Source organism: Miniopterus schreibersii, assembly GCF_964146895.1.
Source record: "Miniopterus schreibersii genome assembly, chromosome: 2".
NCBI lineage: Eukaryota > Metazoa > Chordata > Mammalia > Chiroptera > Miniopteridae > Miniopterus > Miniopterus schreibersii.
The window spans coordinates 76,725,597-76,742,147 of record NC_138102.1 but is presented as its reverse complement, the minus strand read 5'-3'; positions in this window follow the sequence as shown (position 1 = coordinate 76,742,147).

The window sequence follows — 16,551 nt, the reverse complement described above, 5'->3', positions numbered from 1 at the left end:
AAATTCTAAAATCAAAACAACACAAGAATGACCTATTTCACATTATTTTAACATTTTAAAATTGTATGTGAAAGAAAATATATCCCAAAAAGTATGAAAAAATGGTGTGGGGAGGTTTGCCTTACTGAATATCAGAACATGTTATAAAGCCATTAACATCAAATAGGAACAAGTAAATAAATTTAGCAATGAAATGGGATAGCTACTTCAGAAATAAATCTCAGTAAGATGAGAATTTGATATGTTATAAAGGTGATATATTTTCAATAGAAAAAGATTATGGATTATTTAATAATTGGAACTAACACCCTAGATATATATCTGAAAGAAAATAAACATGAACTGTTTCTTATCAGAAATACAGAAATAAGTTCCAGATGGATTAAAGTTTTAAATAACAAAATTAAGAATGTGTAAGAAAATCTGAGACCTCACAATCTAAGAATTTCTAGAATTTATGACTTCCTAACTATAACTAGAAACCCAGAAGCTAAGGCTAGATGCATTTGACTAAAAAGAAAAGGGTGGGGCTTTTGTATGGTAACACATCTCCTAAACAAAGATAGTGGACAAATAATAGAAGTGGAAAAAATATTTGTAACACAAATGCTAAAAGTTTAAATTAATAAATGCAAAAATCTCTTGCAAATAAACAAGAGATAAGTAACCAACAAAATAATGGGCAAAGACAATTCACAGATGAATAAATCCAGTGGTAAACAAATGAAAAGATGTGCAAATTCACAAGTAGCAACCATGAATATGCAAATTATAGTAACAACAAGATTATCACTTTACATGCATCAGACTAACAAAATTAAAGAGCTAGAACATCTATTACTGGCAGGGATGTTGTGAAAAGGATACTTCTATATATTGCTGGTAGAAATGTGAAATGTTGCATATAGCCTTTGGGAAAAGGAATCTGGCATCATTTATTATAATTAAAACATATATTCACACTTAGACCCACCCAGCAATAACATTCCTGAGTTTTTCATAAAAATAAAAGTATTCATAGACATATGTAAAAATATATTAATTGCCTCATTGTTAGTGGTGGTAGAAGAAAATGAAATAGTAGAAACAAAAGCAATGTCTGTCAATAGGAAAATGGCTTTTTTTAAATGCCAAGCACTAAAAATAATGAACTGGAGCTGTACCAGATGATTTGGAGGATTTTCAAATGAGAAATTGTTGAGTGAGAAAAGCAAGATGCAGAAAAGCATGTAATATATGATCCTACTTTCCTTAAAAAAACACATAAAACAAAGCTAGCATGTGTATGCATGTATATTACACATTATCTGAGAATTATATGAGGACAGATAAAAATATGAAAAAAGATGCATCCAATGGTGTTTTAAAGGCTGCTTGGAAGGCAGAGAGGCTGATGTAAAGGAAGGAGGAGAAGAGTGAAGCAAACAAAAAAGAAAAATAACTTGCAGTAAAAAGAGCCCTGCAGGATTTAAAAGTAAGCATTTTACAAAATTATGTGTATGACAGTACATATAATAAAAATATGTATTATTTAAAATATGTATTACATTAAAATATTTTAAGAAAAAAGATGAATACACCAATAGAAAAATACTTTGCTTCTCTAGTGATCAAAGAAATCCAAAGTAAAATAATGAGATATCTTTTTCCCTAGAAGATTAGAAAAGGTTTTGCACACTGGTTGTATGGATGTAAAGAATCTGATACTTTGTGAGTGTAAATGGCTAGAACCTTTAAGAAGACTACTTTGGTAATATTGAACAAAAAAACTTTTAAATAAATGCTGCATTATCATAAAATGTATATAAAGAATGTACACAGAAATATACATAAAGGATAAACATTGTCAGTAATATCAAGAAATTGTAAGCAAATTAAGTAAATGAAATAATATATGTAAAGTACTGAGCATAAGCTTGGAATATCATTAGTACTCAATAAATGTTCTAAAACAGGGGAATTGGTTAATCAAGTGGTTGTCCAGATCAGAAGAGAAAAAAATAGTACTAGCATCCTGGAATGGAAAACAATGCAAGTTTCAAAAGTGACAATGCAGATCTATGTTCATGAAATAGAAAGACATTAATAAAACACAAGATATTCAAGAGAAAAATGAAAACATTTCTAATTATATTGAAATGTATTTTTGCATAATTTTTAAACTTTTCAAAGCATAGTAGGGTGGATGAGTATTTGGAATGTAGAACCAGAATCCCAGTTCCTTAATTTAATAGCAATCAGACATTAGGCATTTTATTTTTAGAAAACCTGTATTCTTATCTGTGGATTAATTACACAGAACCATAATAACCTATCCCTCCTGCCCCCTGGTCATTCCAAGTCCTTGAAACCATGGACTGGGGTGGAAATGAGGGGCATGCTAACATTTGCTCCCACTAGCAAAATTTTTATGTTGCCCTAGTAGATATTCAGAAGACTGGATCAGACACAGGAACTTGTGTGGCTATTTTCAAACAGTCTCATGACTTGAGAGAACAGGTGTTGAAGGAAACTGTGTCTACATATTTGCTAGGAAAGCATTCTCGGGTTTCTTTTCTAATTACGGAAAAGATGATACATTAATGTGACTATTACCCTACTTTCTGAAAACAGTCAAGCAACCAGATGCATGAAGCCCACATTCAGGAGAAATGAAGTCATGGGTAAGAGTCCAAGCATTCTAGCAATGAAGCTATTAGAGTTACATAACCTTCAAGTTCCAACATGTTTTCCCAGGTCCACCATGTACCTAATAAAACTCTTCCAAGGACTACTGAAAGACAATTCCAAACTCATATATCATGACCATTGGACCAACTCCAACGAAATACAGAATATCCCTGATGGGACTGCTTATGGATGCAATTGGTGCATGCTCAAAATTACTTTGAAATACTAATGGAAAATTTTGATTCACAGATGGAAAGAGAAAAAAAGGAAAGGACGTTCAGTTCTAGAACCAAAAGCCTACGAGAAATTAAGAACAAGAAGAGGGATATCTCCATTGTCCTTAGGAAGGGAAAAGGAAGAGGATAGTGAAACACTAAGAGGGCATCTGCATGCATCCACCAGCCCAGCATTACCCTTGGAAGGGAGATGAGGAGAATCAGTGACCCCACTGATTTTCTTTAATAATAAGAGCAAATAATTCAGCTTTGGGAATGAACAAGAGAGCTGAGCACTCAGAATGAGTTCAGTGTGGAGTGAACTAATGTAAGTCAACCCTATTTAAGGATGAGCTGTCATTTCCCATCTGGGCTTTTGCAATGGCCTCCTAACTGATCTCTCTGTTTCCACTCCTGCCTTTGTATAATCTATCTTCCATAAGGCAGTCAGAGTGACCTTTTTAAAACAAAAATCAGATCCTGTCTCTCCCTGATGGCTTCTCTTTGCACTTAGACTAAAATCCAAGTCCTCACTATGGCCAAAGGATAATCATAGGTCTTAGTTTTCCTGGGATAATCCTGTTTTATGGTTAATGAGTTACTTCCCCCAATATCTCTGTGGCTCATTCCCTCACTTGATCCAGGTCTCAGATGAAACATCATCTCAGAGAGAATTTCCTTAATCTGTCCCCTTTCCCTGCTTTACTTTTTTCAAATATCTTGTCACTACTTAACATTATGTCACATTTTTATTTCTTCATCTGTTTGTCTGTCTAGAATTATGATCTGTGAGGACAGAACTTTATTCCCTTCAACAACACTCCCCTCCCCCCTGAACTGAGAGATGTACCTGGCACCTGGCAGTGGCTCAGCAAGTATAGAAGGAAGGAACAGGGGGAGGGAAGAAAGAAGGAAGGAAGGAGTCTTTGTCTTTGTATGGCAAGTATTCTTTCACTCAGTTTGTCCTGGACATTCCTTTAGCTAGTGATTTGTATAATTCATGGTCTCAAATACTAATTTTACACTGTGTCAAACCAAACTTATATTTTTTGTCTGATTACTTTTCTAGTTCCTAGATGTTATGAGCATTATCTATGAACAATCTCTAAGACAAACCCTGAATATAGATTCCCACAGTCCAGGTCCTCTAGGGTGACAGCTTCCTATAGCTCCATGGCACAGGCTGGAGGGTCTTTGCCTACCTTCTGTACTCTCCTGCTCTTGAATATCACCTCTCTTGTGTGCAGAGATGAGCAAGAAACTAAGACTAAACTTCAGTTTGTGTGTTTTTTTAAAAATATTCTGAAACACACACAAGCATACACACACACATTCACACACAAACACTAGTCCAAAATCCCAACACATCTGATTTCCATCAGAGCAAAGCCAAGCATTCCATCTTAAGGGTAAGGTCATTGAGTTTCTGAGAGTTTAAAGAACATGTCATGTTTATGTAGCTAGTAAGTGGCAATGCCCAGACTTACAGATTCATATCTGTCTGGCACCAAAAACTTCTTTTAAAGAGTAGGATGCAAGTCTTTAAAGGGAAATGGACTTTCCTATAAACTTATTTTTCCTTTTTATTGAGTTTATTGGGGTGACATTTGTTAACAAAATTATACAGGTTTCAGGTGCACAATTCTACAGCACATCATCTGTACACTGTATTGTGTGTTCACCACCCCAAGTCAAGTCTCCCTCCATCATCATTTATCCCCCTAATACCCTCCTTCACTTTCCCCTCCCCCTCAAGCAATCACCAGGCTATTGTCCATGTTCATGAGTTCTTTTTATTTTTTCATTTTGCTCAATATTTGTGCCTCCCACCCTACCCAGCTGTCAGCCTGTTCTCTATCTATGAGTTTGTCTCTATTTTGCTTGTTCATTTTTTTTTTCATTAGATTGCACATATGAATGAAATCATATGGCACTTGTCTTTCTCTGACTGGTTTATTTCATTTAATGTAATGCTCTCCAGATCCATCCTTACTGTCTCAAAGATAAAATTTCCTTCTTTATATGGCCAGGCAGTATTCCATTGTGTAAATGTACCACAGCTTTTTTACCCACTCATTTCCTGATGGACAATTGGGCAGCTTCCAAATCTTGGTTATTGTAAATAACACTGCAATATACATAGGGCTGCATACATTCTTTTGAATTAGTGTTTTGAGTTAATTCGGATAAATTCCCAGAAGTGGAATCACTGGGTCATAAGGCAGTTCCATTTTTAATTTTTTGAGGTAAATCCATGCTGCTTTCCACAATGGCTGCACCAATCTGCATTCCCACCAACAAGGTACAAGGGCTCCCTTTTCTCCACATTCTCAACAACACTTGTGGTTTGTTGATTTATTGATGATAGCCATTCTGACAGATGTGAAGTGCCATCTCATTGTGGTTTTAATTTGCAATTCTCTGATGATAAGTGACATTAATAATCTTTTAATATGTCTATTGGACATCTACATGTCCTTTTTGGAGAAGTGTCTATTCAGGTCCCTCGTCCATTTTTTAATTGGATTGTTTGGTGTGTGTTTTTTGGTGTTGAGTTGCGTAAGTTCTTTATAAATTTTGGATATTAACCTCTTATCAGATGTATCATTGGTGATTATGTTCTCCCATATAGTGGATTGTCTTTTCATTTTGTTGATGAATTTCTTTGCTGTGCAAAAACTTTTTAATTTGATGTAGTCCCATGTTTTTATTTTTTATTTTGTTTCCCTTGCCTAAGATGATATATCAGAAAAAATAATGCTATGAGAAATGTACAAGATTTTACTGCCTATGCTTTCTTCTAGAATTATTATGGTTTTAAGTATAACATTTAAGTCTTTAATTCATTTTTAATTTATTCTTGTGTATGGTGTAAGAAAGTGGTCTAGTTTCTTTTTTTTGTACCTATGTCCAATTTTCTCAGTACCATTTATTAAATAGACTATCTTTACCTCATTGTATGTTTTTGCCTTCTTTGTCAAATATTAATGGACTGAAAATGTGTAGGTTTGTTTCTGGGCTCTCAATTATGTTCCATTGACCTATATGTCTATTTTTATGCCCATACCATGCTGTTTTACTATAGCCTTGTAGTATAGTTTCATATCTAACTTTCTTCTTCTTTCTCAGGATTGCTGTGGCCAGTCATGGTTGTTTGTGGTTCCATATAAATTTTTGGAATATTGTTCTAGTTCTGTGAAATATACCATTGGTATCTTGATAGAAATTGCTTTGAATCTATAGATGGCTTTGGGTAGTATGGACATTTTAATGATGCTAATTCTTCCAATCCATGAGCATGGTATATGCTTCCACTTATTTGTATCTTCTTCAATTTCTTTCTTCAGTGTCTTTTACATTCTTGGTTAAATTTATCTTTTTGAAGCAATTGTGAATGGGATTGTTTTCTTAGTTTCCCTTTCTGATAGTACATTATTGGTGTATAGAAATGTGACTGATTTTGGGGTATTAATTTTGTATCCTGCTACTTTACTGAATTCATTTTTAGTTCTAGTAGTTTTTCAGTAGAATATTTAGGGTTCTTTATTTACAGTGTCAGGTCATCCGCAAATAATGACAGTTTTAATTTTTCCTTTCCAATTTGAATGTCTTTTATTCCTTCTTCTTGTCTGATTGTTGTGGCTAGGACTTCTAATACTATGTTAAATAAAAGTGGTGAAAGTGTTCATCCCTGTTTTGTTCCCAATTTTAAAGGAAACACTTGTAGTTTTTGTCCATTGAGGATGATGTTTACTGTGGGTTTGTCATATATGGCCTTTATTATATTGAGATATATTCTCTATTTCCACTCTGCTGAGAATTTTTATCATAAATGGGTGTTGGATTTTTATCAAATGCTTTTTCTGCATCTATTGATATGACTATATGATTTTGTTTTTCATTTTGTTTATGTGGTATATCATGTATACTGATTTGTGGATATTGTACCTACCTTGCATCCTTAAAATAAATCCCACTTGATCATGATGCATGATCTTTTAAATGTATTGCTAGATTTATTTTGCTAATATTTTGTTCAAGATTTTAGTGTCTATGTTTTTCTGGGATATTGACTTGTAATTTTATTTCTCTGTAGTATCTTTATCTGGTTTTAGAATTAGGATAATGCTGGCCTCATAAAGTCAATTTAGTCGTCTTCCCTCCTCTTGATTTTTTGGAACAGTTTGAGAAAGATAGGTATTAGTTATTCTTTAACTGTTGGTAAAATTCCCTTGTGAAGCCATCCAGTCCAGGATGTTTGTTTGTTTGGAGGTTTTTATTACTGCTTCAATTTCAGTAGTTGTAACCTGCTTATTCAGATTCTCTGATTCTTCCTTATTTAGTTGTGGAAGATTGTATGTTTCTAGGAATTTATCCATTTAGTTCAGATTGTCCAATTTGTAGGCATATAGCTGTTCATAATATTTTCTTACAATCTTTTTTATTTCTTTGGTGTCAGTTGTTACTTCTCTTTCATTTCTGATTTTATTTATTTGGGTTCTCTCTCTATTTTCTTGATGAGTCAGTCTGATTAAAGTTTTGTCAATCTTATGTATCTTTTTTAAAAAAATATATCTTGGGAGGAGGGAAGATGGTGACACTGTGAGAAGCAGCAGAGCGTCTCTGCTCTTAGCCATGGACTTGATTTACTCCTGAAACCCTAAGTAGAAAGCTTGGAAACACCAGAGAAACATACCTGAGTGGGCAGAGTGCAAGGAGGGAGCACTGAAGAAACATCACGGAGTCCGGTAAGAGAGGGGGGCATAGAAAGGGGGAGTCCCCCTGAAGCCTGTGCTGGGCTTTGAGCCCAGAGGCTTGGAGGCTGCAAAGCTCCCTCCTTTCAGGAGTGCGGACCACCCTCCAAAAGCAGGGATCTCACACCCAGAGTGACAAGAGGGGAAGGAGCGGCCCACACATAGGGCAGAGGGACCCAGGGAAGCAGTGAGTCCAAGAGGAGGGGACAGCTTCTTCCTAGGAAACAAAACCTCTAATGGCGGACAGTGCCTTCTTAGGAAACAAAGCTGCTAGTGGCGGCTGCGACCAGAGTCTAGTGCTCTGGGTGCTGAACATAGAAAAAGCTGTCCCAAGGTCTGTGGCACCCAAGTGGTAAGGGACCAGAGGACTGCACCGAGTGGCCACACAAGGGACCCTCTGCCTCCCTGTGGGGCATTGTGTTGAACCCCAGAAAACACTGAATCTGCTTGGTGTGGGGGAGGGGAGGAGAGCCCTCCCACCCTGAGCTCCTGGTGTGGAGAGTCTGGAATTGGTGATCAGCCCTGAGGGGCACTGTGGTGGTGTGTGAAGCCACCCCAGCTTTGCTGAGGCCAGCGGTGCAGGGAGCTGGGGGGAGCTGACTTTTGGTCCCCTCCCGCTGGGTGCCTTGGCGCACGGGGCCGTGGGATCTTGCAGGGTGGACTCTCTGCCTGTATGTTGCTTTGTTTGTTCTGTGATCAAAACTGGCTCCCACCTTCCCAGTATGAACTGTGCGACAGACGAACACAGGCTGGGATTAGGGTCTGCACAGTGGACTGTCTGAGGGATGGCCCTGGTGCGACCAGCCAACCAGAGCTGGGAAGGTAGGGGCAGAGCCCGCCGGCCTCTCCTGCAGCCAGGAGCACTACTCCCAACAGGAAAGGTGCGACTCCAGCTCACTGAGGCCCCAGACACGCCCGCAGGGAATAGTCCTGAGGGAGAAGGGAGAGCAGCCCACAGGAGGACTGTACAAAAGAAAAAGACTCTCAGGGACTGTTGTTTGGGGACTGGAGGAAAAACTGAAAAACCTCTACGGGGGGCTGGGCAAGCAAAGTGTTCACTGGAATGTTCTTTAATCACAACCACTGAGCCCAGGCTGCTGAAACAGTCCATACAGAAAAGGCAAAAAGCTGAAATCAATTTGAAGCTGCAGCAAGCCAGAGCCTGGGGAATTAGAATCAGAGGACAAGGTAGGGACTGAGGAGGTGGCTGTGGAGCAGAGACTAACTCCTTCACAGTGAGTGCCTGACAGCGAAAACTCTAAGTAAGGGGAGTGATACCCTGAGCTACATGAGCCATCCTGCACCCTAAAGACTCTACAGAAGACTCTGGAGCAAGACCAGGCAACTACAAGGTTGCAAAATAGCTGACAAGAGGAGGTGGTCCACAGAGCGCCTCAGATCAACCATCTACCTAAGCACACCAGAGTCAAACCCAGACAGCTCCTCACATTGGGTAATACACAAGTACCTCCAGGAGAACTGAAATCAGCATACAAAACAGTGAGCCTCAGACAACATAAGCTGCCCAGAAGAAACTCAACTGATTGACTGTCTTTTTTTCTCTTATTTTTCTGTTTTGGTTTGCTTTGGTTTGCTTTGGTTTTTGCTTTTTTTTTGGTTTGTGTGTGTTCATTTGTTTGTTTTTTTGTCTTTTTTCCTTAGGAAGAAGAGAAAGGGAAGAAAATTTATTTGTATTTTCTTCTTTTTTTAAATTACATAATAATTTTTTTAAATTTTTTATAAAAAAACATTTTTAACTAAATTTTTTTCTCTTTTTTATAAAAGAATTTTGTCTTGCTAAGCTTGTTTTTAGTTTTGTTTTGTTTATTTGCTTTGTTTTGTTTTATCCTTGCTTCTACTATCAATACATTTTTAATATCCCTGCTTAACGACTGGGACTTTATCATTATAACCAAGTTTACTGCTTTCCTCTATAGTTTCCATCAAATCTCTCACTGACTCCCTCCCTGCCTGGGCTTTATCTCTCTCTCTCCTCTCAATCCATTAGCATAACTTTTTTTCTTTTTCTTTTTTCTTTTTCTACTTTTCTTTTGTTATCCTCCCTTCAGTCTCCCAGTCTTTTTGTTCGATTGTTACTTTCTCTTATTCTCTATATTGTATTTTTATTTTCTCATTTTCAACTATTATCTTATTCCTATTCTCTCCCTTAATTTTTTGCTGGCCCTTCTTTATGAATCTTTTCTCTGCTTCTGTTATCTCCCAGTAGCTTCTCTATTTTTTACATTTTAGTTTATCATTATTTTCTAAATTTTCACCACTATTAACAACAATATACTTATCTCTCTCTAAGCTTTACTTTTCTTTCTCTCTTTCTTTTTTTTAACCCTGTGTGTGTGTGTGTGTGTGTGTGTTCTCCCTTCACTGTCCCAGTTCTGTTTTCACGTGGGTTGTTTGCATTGTGACTGTCGAGATATTTTCTAAGATACCCCTTGTTTCCTGGAAGTTTAGTTATGTATTGTCCTGCCTTGCCAGCACACTTAAAACAGTTTACATGTCAAGGTTGGGGCTGAGACACAGTTAGCCAACCTGAGAGGAGAGTCCTCACAAGGACTGATTAACGACAATCTAGACGCAACCACAACAGAGGATCCCAAAAAACCCACAAAAGGGACATGCACAAAAGGGACACACCTAGAGCAAAGAGCTCAGAAGTATAAGGAAAACACAACTCTGGGCTCCACTGGACGCACAAGACAAAATTCTATCCCACAAGACTGGGAGACAGTAAATATGTCTAATATACAGATACAAACACTAAGACCTACCAAAATGGGAAGACAAAGAAACACCCCCCAAATTAAAGAAAAGAAAACATCGCCAGAAGAAGTTTTGATGAGATGGAGTTAAGTAACTTATCAGAAACATAGCTCAGAGTATTGATGATGAAGATGTTCAAGGAACTTAAAGAGAAAAACCAGGCAATAGAGGATAAGATGGAGGACTTTAGGGAAAACATAAAAAAAGGAGATACATAACATAAATAAAAATCACACAGAAATAAAGAATGCTGTATCTGATATCAAGAATACACTGGAAGAAATTAAAAGCAAGCTCAATGAAGCAGAGGATAGAATAAGTGACTTAGAAGACAAGATAGAAAAAAATCACTCAATCAGAGAACCAAAAAGAAAAAACACTTAAAAAGCATGAGGACAGTGTAAGGGACCTTTAGGACAACATGAGGCGAAACAACATTCGCATTATAGGAATTCCAAAAGGAGAGGAAAGAGAGCTAGGGATAGAGAACTTGGTGGAGGAAATCATAACAAAAAACTTCCCTATGCTGGCGAGGGAGAAAGCCACACAAGTTCAGGAAGCACAAAGGGTTCCAAACAAGAGGAACCCAAAGAGGCCCACTCCAAGACACATCATAATTAAAATGGCAAATTTCAAGGACAAAAAGAAAATATTAAGGGCTGAAAGAAAGAGACAAGCAGTGACCTACAAGGGAACTCCCATAAGGCTGACAGCTGATTGCTCAACAGAAACTCTTCAGGCCAGAAGGGAGTGGCATGAAGTTCTCAAAGTAATGAAAAGCAAGAACATGCAACCAAGATTGCTTTATCCAGCAAAGCTATCACTTAAAATTGAAGGTGAAATAAAGAGCTTCCTAGACAAAAAAAAAAAAAAAAAGGCTAAAGGAGTTCAGTAACACCAAGCTAGCATTGCAAGAAATGCTAAAACGACTACTTTAAGAAAAAAAGAATAGTGAGAGAAAGGTACATCAGCATAAAAGGGGAAAATGGCATTAAATAAGTTTATATCAATAGTAACATTAAATGTAAATGAAATAAATGGTCCAATCAAGAGACACAGCGTAGCCGCATGAATAACAAAACAGGACCCAAATATATGCTGTCTACAAAAGACCAACCTGAGAGCAAAAGACTCACATAGGCTAAAAGTGAAGGGATGGAATAAAATATTTCATTAAATGGAAAGGAAAAGAAATGTGGAGTAGCAATACTTATTTCTGACAAAATAGACTTCAAAATAAAGACCATAACAAGAGACAAAGATAGTCACTACATAATACTAAAGGGATCAATTCAACAAGAGGAAATAACCCTTAAAAAATTTAAGCACCCAATATAGGAGCACCTAAATATATAAAAAATTTGGGAGACATTTAGGGGGAGATTGACAGCAACACAATCATTGTGGGGGACTTTAACACCCACTGTCAGCATTGGACAGATCATCAAGACAAAAAATCAACAGGGAAACACAGACTTTAAATGACTCACTAGACCTAATGGATTTAATTGACATTTACAGAACATTTCATCCCAAGGCAGCAGAATACACATTCTTCTCAAATGCACATGGAACATTCTCAAAAATAGACCACATGTTAGGGCACAAGGCAAGTCTCCACAAATATAAGAGGATTGAAATCATATCAAGCATCTTCTCCGATCACAATGACATGAAACTAGAAATTAACCACTATAAAAAAACTCAAAAATATTCAAACACATGGAGGCTAAATAGCATGGTATTAAACAATGAATGAGTTACAAATGAGATCAAGGAAGAAATCAAACACTTCATGGAAAGTAATAAAAATGAACAGACGACAACCCCAAATCCATGAGACACAGCGAAAGCAGTCCTGAGAGGAAAATTCATAGCATTACAAGCATATCTCAAGAAACAAGAAAAAGATCTAATGAACCATCTAACACAACAACTAAAAGAACTAGAATAAGAACAGCGAGAAAAGCCCCAAGGAAGTAGAAGGAAGGAAATAATAAAAATCAGAGCAGAAATTGACATAAAGACTAAAAATAAAGTACAAAAATATCACTGAAACCAAGAGCTGGTTCTTTGAAAAGGTAAATAAGATTGATGAACCTTTAGCCAGACTCACTAAGAAACAAAGAGAGAGGACCCAAATAAATAAAATCAGAAATGAAAGAGGTGAAATAACAACTGACCCAACAGAAATACAAAGGATTGTAGGAAAATACTATGAGCAACTGTATGCCAACAAATTGGACAACAAGGGGGAAATGAAGAAATTCCTAGAAGCATACAACCTTCCAAAGCTGAATCAATAAGAGGCAGAAAACCTGAATAGCTGATAACAACTAATGAAATTGAAGCAGTAATCAAAAAACTCCCAGCAAACAAAAGTACTGGACCAGATGGATTTACAGGCAAATTTTACCAAACATTCAAAGAAGAATTAACACCTATTCTATTCAAACTATTCCAGAAAATTCAAGAGGAGGGAAAACTCCCAAACTCTTTTTATGAGGCCAGCATCATCCTGATCCCCAAAACAGATAAAGATACTACAAAGAAAGAAAATTACAGGCAAATAATTCCTGATGAACATAGATGTTAAAATCCTCACTAAAATACTAGCCAACCAGATCCAGCAATACATTAAAAAATCATACATCATGACGAAGTGGGATTTATTTCGGGGATGCAAGGCTGGTACAACATCCGCAAATCAATAAATATGATATACCACATAAACAAAATGAAGGACAAAAATCATATGATCATATCAATAGATGCAGAAAAAGCATTCGACAAAATCCAGCACCCATTTCTGATAAAAACTCTCAGCAAGGTGGGAATAAAAGGATCATACCTCAACGTAATAAAGGCCATATATCACAGACTAGAGCCAACATCATACTCAGTGGGCAAAAACTAAAACCATTTCCATTAAAAACAGGAACAAGACAGGGATGTCCACTTTCACCACTCTTATTCAACATAGTACTGGAAGTCCTTGCCATAGCCATCAGACAGGAAGAAATCATAAAAGGTATCCAAATTGGAAAGGAAGAAGTAAAACTGTCATTATTTGCAGATGACATGATATTGTACATAGAAAACCTTAAAGACTCCATCAAAGTACTACTAAATTTGATAAACAAATTTGGCAAGGTACCTGGATACAAAATCAACATCTGAAAATCAATGACATTCTTATACACCAACAATGAACTTTCAGAGAGAGAACTAAAAAAAACAATACCATTTACCATTACAACTAAAAAAATAAGATACCTAGGAAAAAATCTGACCAAGGATGTAAAAGACCTGTACTTGGAAAACTACGTGACACTGAAAAAAGAAATAGAGGAAGATTTAAACAAGTGGAAGAATATACCATGGTCATGGATTGGAAAAATTAATATCATTAAAATGTCCATACTACCCAAAGCAATCTATAAATTCAATGCAATTCCTATTAAAATACCAACAGCATATTTCACAGACCTAGAACAAACATTTTGAAAATTTATATGGAATGAAAAAAGACCCCGAATAGCTGCAGCCATCTTGAGAAAAAAGAACAGAGTGGGAGGGATCACATTACCAGACTTCAAACTGTATTACAAAGCCATTTTAATCAAAACGGCCTGGTATTGGTACAACAATAGGCATATAGATCAATGGAACAGAACAGAGACCCCAGAAATAGACCCACGCCATTATGGTCAGTTAATATTTGAAAAAGGAGGCAAGAGTATCCAGTGCTGTAAAGACAATGTCTTCAATAAGTGGTGCTGGGAAAATTGGACAGATACATGCAAAAAAAATGAAACCAGACCACCAACTTTCACCATACACAAAAATAAACTCAAAATGGGTAAAAGACTTAAATGTAAGTTATGAAACCCTAAAAATCCTGTAAGAAAACATAGGCAGTAAAGTCACAGACATCCCACATAGTGGAATTTTCACTGATACATCTCCTAAGGCAAGAGAAACAAAAGAAAAAAGAAAAATAAACATATGGGACTACATCAAACTAAAAAACTTCTGCACAAGAAAAGAAAACAGCCTCAAAATACAAAGGACCCCACTGTCTGAGAAAACATATTTGCCAAGGATGTATCTGATAAGGGGCTAATTTCCAAAGTCTACAAAGAACTCATACTGCTCAACAAGAGAAAGACGAACAACCCAATTAAGAAATGGGCAAAGGACCTGAATAAACACTTCTCGAAAGAGGACATACAGATGGCTAAGAGACAGATGAGAAAATGCTCAATGTGGCTAATCATCATAGAGATGCAGATTAAAACCACAATGAGGTATCACTTCACACATCACTTCACAGGCTACCATCAACAAATCAACAAACAACATGTGCTAGCAAGGATGTGAAGAAAGGGGAACCCTAGTACACTGCTCTTGGGAATGCAGACTGGTGCAACCACTGTGCAAAACAGTATGGAGTTTCCTCAAAAAGTTAAAAATGGAGCTGCCTTTTGACCCAGTGATTCCTCTCCTAGGAATGTATCCTAAGCATCCTGAAACACTAATCAGAAAGAGTATATGTACCCCTACGTTCATAGCAGCGCAGTTTACAATAGCTAAGATCTGGAAACAGCCCAAGTGCCCATCAGTAGATGTGTAAATAAAAAAGCTGTGGGACATGCACACCATGGAATACTACACAGATGTAAAGAAGAAGAATCTCATACCCTTTGGGACAGTATGGATGGACCTGGAGAAAATTATGCTAAGTGAAATAAACCAGGCACAGAAAGACAAACATCACATGATCTCACTTATACATGTAATTGAAAGAACTTAATAAACTGATGAACAGAATAGATTCAATGTCATGGAAGTATAGATCAGACTGACGAATGTCAGAGGGATGGAGGAGAGTGGGTGGGTGGAGGGCGTGAGAGTAACCAAAGAATTTATATGTGTATATGCACAACCCAAGGACACGGACAATGGTGGGACTGGGGAGAGGGAAGGTATGGGGTGGAATGGGCCATTGGGGAGAAAAAGGGACATCTGTAATATTTTAATCAAAAATAAAATTTTAAAAATTTAAAATATATATATATATCTTTATTGATTTCAGAGAGAAGAGGGGAGAGCGAGAGAGAGACTTAGAAACATCAATGATGAAAGAGTCATTGATTGGTTGCCCTCTTGCAAGCCCCCACTGGGGATCAAGCCCACAACCCAGGCATGTGCCCTGACCAGGAATGGAACCTTTATCTCCTGACTCATAGGTCAATGCTCAACTGCTGAGACATGCCATCTAGGCAACCTTGTATGTCTTTTCAAAGGTTTGTCAATCTTGTGTATTTTTTCAAGCCAGTTCTTGGTTTCATTGATATTTTGTATTCTTTTTTTCAGACTCTACTTATTTCATATCTTTCTGATCTGATCTTTCTTTTTTCCTTTTTTGTACTCACTTTGGGCTTTGATTCTTGTGCTTTTTCAAGTTCCTTTAAGTGTGAAGTTAGATTATTTGAGATTTTTCTTGTTTCTTGAGATAGACCTGTAATGCTATGAATTTCCCTCTTAGTACTCCTTTCCCTGTGTTCCATAGATTGTTATGTTCTCATTTTTCTTTGTTTCAAGGTGTCTTTTGATTTTTTCCTTGATTTCATTGTTAACCCATTCATTGTTTAATAGCGTTATTTAGCCTCCATGGCTTTATGTGTTTTTCAGTTTTCTTATGGTTGATTTCTAGTTTCATACCATATGGTCATAGAAGATGCATGATATGATTTCAATCCTCCTAAATTTATTAAGACTTGCTTTGTGTCCTATCATGTGGTCTATCCTAAAAAAATTTTCATGTGCACTTGAAATAGATTCACAGATTCAGAGAACATACCGGAGGGGAGGGCCCTGCGGGGCTGGGTGAAAAAGGTGAAGGAATTAAGGAAAGAAAAAAAACCTCATAGACACAGATAACAGTATGGTGATTACCAGAGAGAAGTGGGGGTGGGGGATGTAGAAGAGGATAAAGGGAGGATAAATGGTGATGAAAGGAGACTTGACTTGGGGTGATAAACACACAATATGATACACAATACAGATGGTGTATTATAGAAATGTACACCTGAAACCTATATAATTTTATTAACCAGTGTCGTCACTAA